The following is a 12,319-nucleotide window of genomic DNA, read 5'->3' as shown; positions in this document are numbered from 1 at the left end:
CTCGGCTGCTACAAAAACAAATACTGCATTAAAAATTAATGATTGACAAATGAAGTGATTAGTAAACAATGATGCCATACACTTCTCTGCCCTGAAGGAACACAAGAATAAAATGATGAACTGCTGGCAAGACTGATGGGACAGGAAGATATATGGAGATCTTTGGTCTTTTGCAAAAAGCATTGGGTTGGGGAAATAAAGGCACATGTCATATCAATCTGAGGGACTTTAACATTTCAAGGCTGAAGACTGGTCTCCATCTCTGGCTCTGTCTCTCAAAGTGCTACTCAGCTCAACAAAGAGTGGCAAAGGCATCCACCCAACACAACTCTTTGCACACCCAGCAGTGTAACAAACTGCTTGCTGAACCAACACCTTGCATATAGATATAATACATAGTCCCTGTAATGTAATCAAATATCCCAATGTGTTCGACACAAGCAATTTTAAATAAAAGTTGCCACTGAGCTCCATGAGGAGATATTAAGCGTGCTAACCAAAATCTTGGTCAAAAGGTAAGTTTAAGGAGTGTTATAAGAGAGGAAGGCAAGGTGGAGAGATTTAGGGAGGGAATTCAAGAGCTTAGGGCTGAGGCAGTGGATTGGAACTGTATCACTGTTCTTTCACTGCCAGTGGGTTAAAATCCTGGAACTAGCACCGTGGGTGTACCTACAACACATGGACTGTGCAAGAAAATGGCTCACCACTAACATCTCAAGGGCAACTAGGGATGGTTGACAAACACTGGCTTCACCAGCATTGTCCGTGTCTCAAGATTGCATAAATATACCTCTACAGGCGCAAGACTCCGGAAACATTTCAAAGTGTGCGGGCGAGCGGGAATTGTCACGGGTTTCCCGGCGCTCGTCTCAGTGAGGCCGGCAACGCTATTCACCGTTAATTGGTCTACTTAGCGAGGCCTCACGGGCTTCCTGCTCCAAATGCCGGCCCGCCAACTGATTCACCGGAACCGCGCTCGCCAGTCCCCCGCACACAAGTTCGAGCATCACTTAAGCTCCCCTTGATCAGCCAACCCCAGCCAGCTCGCAATAATGGCGCCAAGGAGACCGGCCCCAAGATTTGGGGATGCTGACCTGAGGAGGCTCCTGGACCCGGTAGACGCCAGGAGGGGTGTCCCGTTCCCCCAAGGGTCCCTGAGGGTGAGCCACAACGAGGTGGCAGCAGTTGTATGTTCGGGGAGTGTAACCAGGAGGACTGGCCTCCAGTGTCGGAAGAAGGTCAACAACCTACACCGGGCAGCATGAGTGATTAGACACCCATGTCCCGCCCCCCCCCAACCCCAAGGGGGAATCCCCCCAGGCGATCCCCAACTCTCCCTTCATCCCCCTCCCCCTTCAATCCTCCCTCCACCCACCTCCCCCTTTAATCCTCCCTCCACTCACCCCTTCAACCCACCCCAAGCCCCCAACCCCCCCCGGGCCCCAGACCCTGTACCCCGGACACCTGCTCACAACATCAACCGGACCGGGTGCTGGCCCCCTCCAATGGCACTCCGGCCGTGGATATGTCCCCTGGAGCTGTGTCCCATTCCCTGGGTATTCGGATGCTACGTGTGTGGTGTTGTCTCATGCAGTGTTGAGGAACAATGTCCAGGCATCACGGTCTGATTGGGATGCTAGGCAATGATTCCCACATGTTACATGGCCTGCCCACCCATAGGGATCCACTTGGGTTGTGAGAAGTGCTCACTTAACCACAATTGCCAATTCCCTATTAGCAATAGTCTTCAGCCGCGCAGCCAGAGGCCTCGGTAGCCAGTGGGGGTTATGGGTGGTCAAGGGGCAGACGGACAGGAGCTGCCCCCAGAATAGGTACACACAATCCAGGGGTTGGCATGGTGGCGCAGTGAGCGGTTGTCCACCGATCCCCCCACTCAGCCAAGAGTTGCCATCCCCCACTGAGCACAGGGGCAGCAAGCCCAGCGCCCTCGGGCTCTTTGCCTGTGAGCAAAGGTGGCTACTCACCTCCACGGCTCCCCACAGAGGCCCTTCCATCAGATTCATGTTTTTAAAAAGGAGCAATAATAGGCGCCAGCGTGAGCACTTGCTGAGGAGGCCGTTGAATGACGGGAAGCCGTTGGACATGGGGTGGCTCTCGTTAATTGTATGGAAATAGTGCTTAAGTGGGGATAATTGGTTTCTCGCCACATTACGGCCAGATCCCAATTTTGCCTGTGGGAGTGGGCCGGTTGCATCGTAAAATGTTTGGCACCTGGCGCGGTTCCCGTTTTTGGCCCCTCCAGCTATTTACCGGCCCCGTTACACTTGAGCGCGAGTGTAACGAGGCTGGAAGATCGCGCCCTACAGCTCCAATGTTCCCCGTGTAAAAGGGTCTTAAAGCTGTGTTAAAGCAAAAAGTCCAACTCAGCACTCTCAGAATCGTGCCCTTGCATCAATGTCATTTAACACAGCGACGAATCATTCATCTACACTACCAGGTCATTTACATATATACAAGTCTCCTGTAATCACTCACTCTCTCTCACACGCACACAAACTAATTCCCAATCACCTGTTCCTACTTAGAGAATGCAGAGTCAGCCTCCTCCTCTCTCACTGTGAGTTACATTTTACTTGCTGGGAAATTTAAACCGACAACCTTTCTATAAAACAAAAGCCATGAATACAAATAATCTTGGAAATATAAACCTTACGGCATACCCAGCATGGGGCTTTTCGACACATTTAACTCTTGTCTTATTCCCTTGGATTTGCATGCTGTAATATGGGGCGAAATTCTCCCCCAGCGGCGCGATGTCCGCCGACTGGCGCCAAAGACGGCGCCAATCAGACGGGCATCGCGCCGGCCCAAAGGTGCAGAATGCTCCGCATCTTTGGCGGCCTAGCCCCAACATTGAGGGGCTAGGCCGACGCTGGAGGGATTTCCGCCCCGCCAGCTGGCGGAAATGGCGTTTGTTGCCCCGCCAGCTGGCGCGGAAATGCGGCGCATGCGCGGGAGCGTCAACGGCCGCTGACAGTTTCCCGGCGCATGCACGGGAGCGTCAGCGGCCGCTGAAAGTTTCCCGCGCATGCGCAGTGGGCCCCGATCGCAGGCCAGGCCACCGTGGGGGCACCCCCGGGGTCAGATCGGCCCGCGCACCCCCCCAGGACCCCGGAGCCCGCCCACGCCGCCTGGTCCCGCCGGTAAATACCAGGTTTGATTTACGCCGGCGGGACAGGCAATTTCTGGGCGGGACTTCGGCCCATCCGGGCCGGAGAATTAAACGGGGGGTCCCGCCAACCGGCGCAGCCCGATTCCCGCCCCCGCCCAATCTCCGGTACCGGAGACTTCGGCGGGGGCGGGATTCACGGCGGCCAACGGCCATTCTCCGACCCGGCGGGGGGTCGGAGAATGACGCCCCTGATTTCTTTTATCCCTCCTCCTATGTTGTTTAATTTTCTTCCTCCTTTTTCTGTTCCGAGAAGTGCTGCTCCTCCTTAATGTCACTCTGCAGTATTCCCCTGGCCTCTGCTTTTCCTAAACGTTGGGGCAGTGCAGTTCAGGGTATGTCCCTCTCCCAATTGTCACTCCTCATTCTGAGCTCACCCTGAGTTTACTGCACTGAATTTCTCCAATATCCTTTTCTCACAATTGTGCAGATGGTTAACTCAATGTAGTAATTCAGGAGACACGGAGATAAAGGTTGAACCAAATTTATTTTAATTCAAAAGTAAAGCTCACCTGTGACATACAACAATAGTGTCCCAGCCCGGGACTAACAGGAACTCCAAGTCCAGGTCTGTGACGGTGTTGAAAAGGTTCAATAACGAGTCCCAGATGGGCAGGCCTTCGCCCATTACCATGGGAATTCGTAGTCCATGAGCCCAACAGGGAGAACAATGAGTGATGCCTCTTGGTTCTTGTGAGGGTTATCACGTGCCTCCCCCACCCTCCCGCAAGTCCAGATCCTCGCACTCGCTCCTCCGGCCTTGAGGCTTCCTTCACCGCTTCGCAAAGGGCCTTGAGTCCATCGGCTGTGGAGCTGGATCTGGGGGAGTACAGAGGACAGAGGAACGTCGATGCCTCACTGAGCGTCGAAGGGCCACCGATGGGGTAGTACCCCAAAGTCGAAGTCTGGCTGCGGGTCCATCACCTCAGTCTCCATGTCGGAGCCCGAGCCTTCATCGTCCTGGGAGACGACTCTTGATTGTACCATGGATTTAGTCTCCTGCCCGGTGGTAGGTTGCAACAAAATTGAGTGTCTCACCCCAACCGGAGTAGTCCCTCAGTCAAGAGTTCCCTGCTCCGAAGATGGTCCACGGGTCTGTTTATAGTCCACTCATTGGTCTTGACCTTGTATGACATGGTGCCAATCTTCTCAACTCCTACTCCGGGATCCACTCCGAAATTGCGAATATGGACTGTACCTCCCGGCCTCAAAGTCCTATTGGGTGGTCGGGTGTCATAATTTTTTTCTGAGCCTCCTGTTTTGACTCCATTTTCCCACTTAGGTTATGGGACAGACGACTAAGTCTGGTCCAGAGACATCAGTCCATTAGCAATTCCACTGCCGCAACCCCCATCATCACATGTAGTGTGAGTCCTCCAGTTGAAAAGGAACTGAGCCAATTTGGTGCCGAGCGAGCCGGTGGCCTACTTCTTCATACCGTTTTTAAACATTTGGACTGCCTGCTCAGCCAAGCCATTAGAAGACGAGTGGTAGGGTGCCATCGAAAATGCATCATCCCATTGGACTTCGCTAGCACCAGGAATTCTCCACTGTCACAAGGGGCCGTTACAGTCAGGAGAAGGGAGCCCACGGTTGCAACAGTTTGCATAGGAATTGGATAGTCAGTATCTCATATTTATTTTCCATAACTTTCAAAAACAAACCATGCATGAATGCATTATCTGGGAGCTAAGATAATTTTTGGTTTGGTATATTTTGGGAAAAAAATACAGCAGCCATGTCGGATTTGGAATTAACAGTGGCTGTATCAACTTGGGAATAACTGAGCTGAATTGATGTTAATGGAAATGTATCTAACTACCAGACATAGAGGATTGTGTGACACAATTTTCAATTTACTGGCTCGCTGTTTGCGATTCACTCTCTGAATTGAGAGTCATAGAGTCATAGAGGTTTACAGCATGGAAACAGGCCCTTTGGCCCAGCTTGTCCATGCTGCCCCGTTTTTACCACTAAGCTATTTGGCCCATATCTCTATATACCCATCTTACCCATATAAAGGTCTAAATGTTTTTTAAAAGACAAAATTGTACCCGCCTCTACTACTGACTCTGGAAACTCGTTCCAGACACTCACCACCTTCTGTGTGAAAAAATCGCCCGTCTGTTCCCTTTTGTATCTCTCCCCCTAACCTTAAACCTATGCCCTCTCCTTTTAGACTCCCCTACCTTTGGGAAAAGATGTAAACTGTCTACCTTACCTATGCCCCATATTATTTATAGACCTCTATAAGGTCACCCCTAAGCCTCCTACGCTCCAGGGAAAATAGTCTCAGTCTATCCAGTCTCTCCTTATAACTCAGACCATCAAGTCCCGGTAGCATCCGAGTAAATTTTTTCTGTATTTTTCTAGCTTAATAATATATTTTCTATAATAGGGTGACCAGAACTGAACACAGTATTCCAAGTGTGGCCTTACTAATGTCTTGTATAACTTCAACAAGGTGTCCCAACTCCTGTATTCAATGTTCTGACCAATGAAACCAAGCATGCTGAATGCCGTCTTCACCACCCTGTCCACCTGTTACTCCACTTTCGAGGAGCTATGAACCTGTACACCGAGATCTCTTTGTTCTATAACTCTCCGCAACACCGTACCATTAACTGAGTCGATCCTGCCCCGATTCGATCTACCAAAATGCATCGCCTCACATTTCTCTAAATTAAACTCCATCTGCCATTCATTGGCCCAGTGGCCCAATTGATCAAGATCCTGTTGCAATCCGAGATAACCTTCTTCACTGTCCACTATGCCACCAATCTTACTAACCATGCCTCCTAAATCCTCATCCAAATCATTAATATAAATAACAAATAACAGTGGACCCAGCACTGATCCTTGAGGCACACCGCTGGTCACAAGCCTCCAGTTTGAAAAACAACCCTTTACAACCACCCTTTCCCTTCTGTCGTCAAGCCAATTTTAGTATCCAATTGGCTACCTCACCCTGCATACCGTGAGATTTAACCTTTTGCAACAACCTACCATGTAGCACCTTGTCAAATGCCTTGCTAAAGTCCATGTAGATAATGTCGACTGCACTGCCCTCATTTACCTTCTTGGTTACCCCTTCAAAAATCTCAATCAAATTTGTGAGATATGATTTTCCACTCACAAAGCCATGCTGACTGTCCCTAATCACTCCTTGCCTCTCTAAATGCCTGTAGACCCTATCTCTCAGAAACAACATACCCACCACAGATGTCAGGCTCACCGGTCTGTAATTCCCAGGCTTTTCCCTGCGGCCCTTCTTAAACAAAGACACAACATTTGCTACTCTCCAATCTACAGACACCTCACTTGTGGATGTGAATGATTCAAATATCTCTGATAGGGGACCCACAATTTCCTCCTTAGCCTTCCACAACGTCCTGGGGTACATTTCGTCAGGTCCTGGGGATTTATCTACCTTGATGCGTTTTAAGACTTCCAGCACCTCCTTCTCTGTAATATGTACACTCCTCAAGACATCACTATTTATTTCCCCAAGTTCCCTAACATCCATGTCTTTCTCAACAGTAAATACTAATGAGAAATAATCATTTAGGATCTCCCCCCTCTCTATCCGCACATAGGTGACCTTGTGGATGTTTAAGAGGCCCTACTCTCTCCCTAGTTACTCTTTTGCCCTTTATGTATTTGTAGAAGGTCTTTGGAATCTTTTTTGCCTTATCTGCCAAAGCAATCTCAAGTCCCCTTTTTGCCCTCCTGACTTCTCTCTCAACTCTACTCCGACGACCTCTATACTCTTCAATGCATGTCATATGCCTCCTTCTTCTTTTTGACCAGGGCCTTAATGTCCCAAATCAACCAGGGTCCCTACTTCTACCAGCGATGCCCTTCACTCGAAAAGGAATGTGCTTTCCTTGAACTTGAAGGACTGTGCAGTGAGGAGGAAGTACTGCCAGTTCCAAGGAGCCACGCATCCCTCTAATTTAAAAAGAAGACAGCCGCTCCCACCCTATTGGGAGGTTTCATCAAGTCAGTGAACTATTTCCCCTCCATGGAGGCCCACGTCTCCATATGGATCCCGAATTGCTGTGATAATGTATGTTCAGGATGTGGCCTATGTGAATCCCATTGACCGGAGCCACACTAAACACTGCTGAGCATGTTATGAGAATAATAAAGCTGAAATGACACTATAGGCCTTTTACAGATTTCTCCCCTTAACGAGCACTAAATATTGCAGCTGAGAGTTTCCCGTAGTTTGTCCTTGTTATACCAGCACAACCTGGATCAAAATGTCCGAACGGGTCCAAAACAAAAGCAGAAGTTATACTAGGCAGACATCAAGGGTGGGATTCTCCGACCCCCCGCCGGGTCGGAGAATCGCTGTGGGGGCAGCGTGAATCCCGCCCCGCCGCTCCGCCGCCGGTTGCTGAATTCTGCGGCGCCTTTTTTGGGGCGGGGGCGGGGATCGGGCCGTGCCGGTCGGGGGCCATTGGCAGTGGCCCCCCCCGGCAATTCTCTGGGCCCCGATGTGCCGAGCGGCCATCCGTTTTCGGCCAGTCCCGCCGACGTGGCTTAGACAAGGACCATACTGGCGGGACCTGGCTTTGAGGCGGCTTGTGGAGTCCAATCTACAGGGGGGGTCCATTACCGGCGGGAGTCCCCAGGGTGGCCTGGCCCGCGATCGGGGCCCACCGATCGGAGGGGAGGCCTATGCCAAGGGGGCACTCTTTCCCTCCGCGCCGGCCTCTGTAAGGCTCCGCAATGGCTGGCGTGGAGAAGAAACCCTTGTGCATGCGCAGGAATCACGGCAGAGTTTCTGCACATGCGCCAGAACACGCTGGCGCTCCTGCGCATGCGCCAACTTGCGCCGGCCTGCGGAGGCCCTTCAGCGCTGGTTGGCGCGGCGCCAACCACTCAGCTCCGGCCTAGCCCCCGGAAGTGCGGAGGATTCCGCACCTTCTGGGCGGGCCGACGCCAGAGTGGTTCACGCCACTCTTTGACGCCGATATGGCCCGCCCCGCCGATTGCGGGCGAATACCGCCCCAAGTTTCCACAATACAATTGTGGTATGGTATAAAGTTTGTTTCCGCCAGCTGGCAGGGCGGAAATTCCTCCGGCGTCGGCCTAGCCCCTCAATGTTGGGGCTCGGCCCCCAAAGATGCGGAGCATTCCGCACATTTGGGGCGGCGCGATACCCGTCTGATTGGCGCCGTTTTGGGCACCAGTCGGCGGACATCGCACCATTTCCGGAGAATTTTGCCCCATTTTTCTCGAAGCTGACTTCGTCCACAAATTTGGCTCTGCTCCTGTATCTTGAGGATGATGTGTTTTTGTCCACTGTACCCATTAGTGGTCACTCAGGCAGGGTCTTCAGACTGAACTAGTTTCTTCGAAGCTCAGGCACTAGTTTATAAATTTTATCCCCCCCGTATTGGAGAATCCCTGGGGGTAGCGCAAATCCAGCCCCGAGGCCGGCTGCCGTATTCTCCAACGCAGTTTTTCGGGCGGGGGCGGGATTCTCGCCACGCTGGTCGGGGGCCGTTGGCAGCGGCCCTCCCGGCAATTCTCCGGGCCCCAATGGGCCGAGCGGCCGTCCGTTTTTGGCCAGTCTCGCCGGCGTGGGTTACGCATGGTCCCACATGGCGGGAGCTGGCAGGCAAGTTGGCTGGGGCGGTCCTGGGGGAGGAACGGGGGGATCCGACCCCGGGGGGAGCCCCCACGGCGGCCTGGGCGATCTTGGCCCATCGATCTGCGGGCGGGCCTGTTCCGTGGGGGCACTTCTTCCTTCCGCGCTGGCCCCTGTAGGGCTCCGCCTTGGTCGGTGCGGAGAAGGGAATGCGCCAAAATATACCGGCCGGTCTGCGCATGCGTGGAATCATGCTGGCAGTTCCACGCATGCGCGAGATCACGCTGGCTCTTCAGTGCATGCGCGAACTCGCGCCATCCCTTCGCCGCCTGGCAGGAGCGGCGCCAACCCCTCTGCTGTCCACCTAGCCCCCGAAAGTGCAGAGAATTCCGCACTTTCGGGGGCTGTTGACGCCGAATTGGTTGGCGCTGGTTCTCCCGCTGGCGTGGGGACTTAGTCCCCAGAAGGGAGAATCCCGCTGTAAAAGATTTTACTCAGTCGAAAATATTATATTTCCAAAAGAAGAACTGTCCAGTTACGCCAACAAAATCAATGAGTGTTCAGTGAAAGTTTTTTGCAAGTCATTTTCGTAATTTATAATCATATAACTCAGGGGAGTGGGGTTTATTATAAATGCTCATTTTTGCTGCTGAACTCAGTCTTAACTGCATTGATAAAACTGCACCAGATTGCCCCTCTTAAGTACATCAAATAATACTTTTGAATTAAAAATAAACTATCATATGTTCCGGCTGCACTTTCATGAAAGATGTCATGTTTCTGATTGTTCAAACTAATTTTAGTGGGTGTTTAAACGCTGAGCTATCCAGCACAATCTCAAGCACAATTTGCACTCAATTTCCTGTGTGCATTTAAACAGAAACTCTACCTGCCACATGTTTTGTTTCCCTTTTTGTATGATTTAAGATTGCACAACATACATCACTGAGGCGGAGTTTTGTAAAAATCTCACAGCAAAATTGTGTTGTCAAAGGTAAAGGCGGAATAGCTCTTTCTGAAACCAGTTTGAATATGACTGGAAAATCAGGAAGTTCCAAATCTCAAAGGAATTGTAGTCATAGCCTCGAATCATACTGTACAGAAGGAGACCACTTGGCCCATCATTTCTGCACTGACCCTCTGAAAGAGGACTCCACCCAAAGCCCACTTACCCACCCTATCTCAATAACCCCTTAACCTAACCTACACATTCCTGGACACTAAGGGTAATTTTAGCTTGGCCAATCCACCTAACCTGCACATCTTTGGACTGTGGGAGGAAACCAAAGCACCCGGAGGAAACCCACGGAGACACGGGGAGGACGTACAAACTCCACACAGTCACCCGAGGCCAGAATTGAACCCACGTCCCTGGTGCTGTGAGGCAGCAGTGCTAACCACTGTACCACCTGTCACAGGTGGAAAGACAGGTATAATTCTAGGGTAATCTTGACTCACTTCCTTGTGGGTGTGAACCCATTGCATTTCAACAGCAATCCCACTTTGAGAAGCAGGTGGCTTACGAGGTGAATGGGAAAATGCAGCAGTTGAGGTGGTGAGGTTTGTGTTGAAATATGGAGCTGTGGCAAAGGGAACAGGACACTATTCAACGTCCAACCGTAATAGGAATTGCTGAAAAAACTCAGCAGGTCTGGCAGCATCTGTGGAGAGAGCAACAGCATTAACGTTTCGTATCCAGACATGGCTGTTCTTCAGAAGAAGGTCATATTGGACTCGAAATGTTATCTCTGTTCCTTTCCCCACCTGCTGAGATTTTCCAGCACTTTCTGTTTTTATTTCAGATCTCCAGAATCTGCAGTGCTTTGCTTTAATCCAAGTATCTGGCCCAGCAGTATTTGATGCCGATGCTAGGGAGGTAAATTATGTCCTTATTGGGGCGAGAACAAGGGACGGAAGCTCCCTGAAAATCATGGGACTGATTTTACCGCCCATTCCTTATCACAATACACCTGCCATCCTTTTTTATTGGGCCTTTTAAATGGGTGGCCTTGGCGATCAACTGCTTAGGCAGGAGACTCAATTTTAAGATTCAAATTGGGGATCGTATGCCAATTGTCGAACCCCAAAACAATTTTGAAGTACTTTTTTTTCCATAAATTTAGAGTACCCAATTCTTTTTTCCAATTAAGGGGCAATTTAGCGTGGCCAATCCACCTACCCTGCACATCTTTAGGTTGTGGGGGCGAAACCCAGGCAAAAACGGGAAGAATGTGCTAACTCCACACGGACAGTGACCCAGAGCCGGGATCGAACCTGGGACCTCAGCGTCGTGAGGCAGCAGTGCTAACCACTGCGCCACCGTGTTGCCCTACAATTTTGAAGTACTAAGCAATGAGACCATACCGCTCAGACAAGCAGTAAAGTCCGAGGGCTGGATTCTCCGCATTTGGGACTTTGGCCCCACGCCGTCGTAAAAACTGTGGCCTTTCACGACAGAAAAACTGCCGTGAAAGGGCCACATATTCATAGTCCTGCAGGGGACTAGCAGGTACCTGGCATGAGATTGGCAGCTTTTGAGCAGATACAGGCCCCCACACTTCCGGGTCGGAGGCCGCGCATGCGCACGGCGGCGGCCTCCAGCAGCCATGTCGTGCTCCATGGCGGACTCAGACCGCGGAGCTGGACCCTTCAAGTAGTGTCACCGAACGGCCGTGCACACGACCCTGACTGCCCACCCAAAATCTGTCCGGTGCCGTGTAAGGCCCCCCTGCCTTCCGATCGGCCAGTCCCTCGACCATGGCGGCCGCGGACTGAGTCTGAAGCCGCCATGCTAGTATCCTGGCTGGCAGGACCACATTAGATTCACGCTGTCAGGGCTTCGGCTGGTCGGGGGCGGAGAATGGCGGGGAGGGCCTCCAGCAATGTCCGCAATGCCGCAGGTAGGCGACCCAGAGAATCGGGGAACCGGCGCCGGTCCCGATTTCATGCGCGAAAATGGATTCTCCGCCCCGGCGCTGGTCACGATTCCGGCGTTGGGGTGCGGAGATCCAGCCCTGTACTCAGGTGCACCAGAATTCAAATTTAAAATATTATTACAATTTTCTGAAATCACACATGTGAAGACACAAAAATATGTCCATACTTTCTTGCAGAATACAATTAATTTTAATTGATTAATTAATCTATATCAATTGCAAATAAAAAATCTTACATCTGCGCATCATTTGCATTCTGTTTGTCTCAATTTTGGCATGTTTTGTGTCAACTCAAAATGGTTTATGTAAAATAATAATTGTCATTTATTGCCACAGTAACTGAAATTTGCAAAGCCAGAAATAATAATTTAATTGAAAAATCTTTTTGTTTTAGAAATTTAGACCACCCAATTATTTTTTTCCCAATTAAGGGGCAATTTAGCGTGGCCAATCGACCTACCCTGCACATCTTTGGGTTGTGGGGGTGAAACCCACGCAGACACGGGGAGAATGTGCAAACTCCACACGGTCAGTGACCCAGGGTCGGGTCCTCAGTGCCGTAGACAGCAGTGATAACCACTGCCCCACCGT

General features: G+C 51.0%; 1 protein-coding gene across 4 annotated transcripts in view; it reads right to left on the bottom strand.

The window, feature by feature from the left end:
* Positions 1–12,319, bottom strand: part of LOC140395504 (receptor tyrosine-protein kinase erbB-4-like) — a 1,530,197-nt gene that overhangs the window by 932,136 nt on the left and 585,742 nt on the right. The window lies entirely within an intron of this gene.

The sequence above is a fragment of the Scyliorhinus torazame genome, chromosome 2 (genome assembly GCF_047496885.1).
Source record: "Scyliorhinus torazame isolate Kashiwa2021f chromosome 2, sScyTor2.1, whole genome shotgun sequence".
NCBI lineage: Eukaryota > Metazoa > Chordata > Chondrichthyes > Carcharhiniformes > Scyliorhinidae > Scyliorhinus > Scyliorhinus torazame.
The sequence above is the reverse complement of the archived record's forward strand: the minus strand, read 5'-3'. Positions and strand labels throughout refer to the sequence as shown.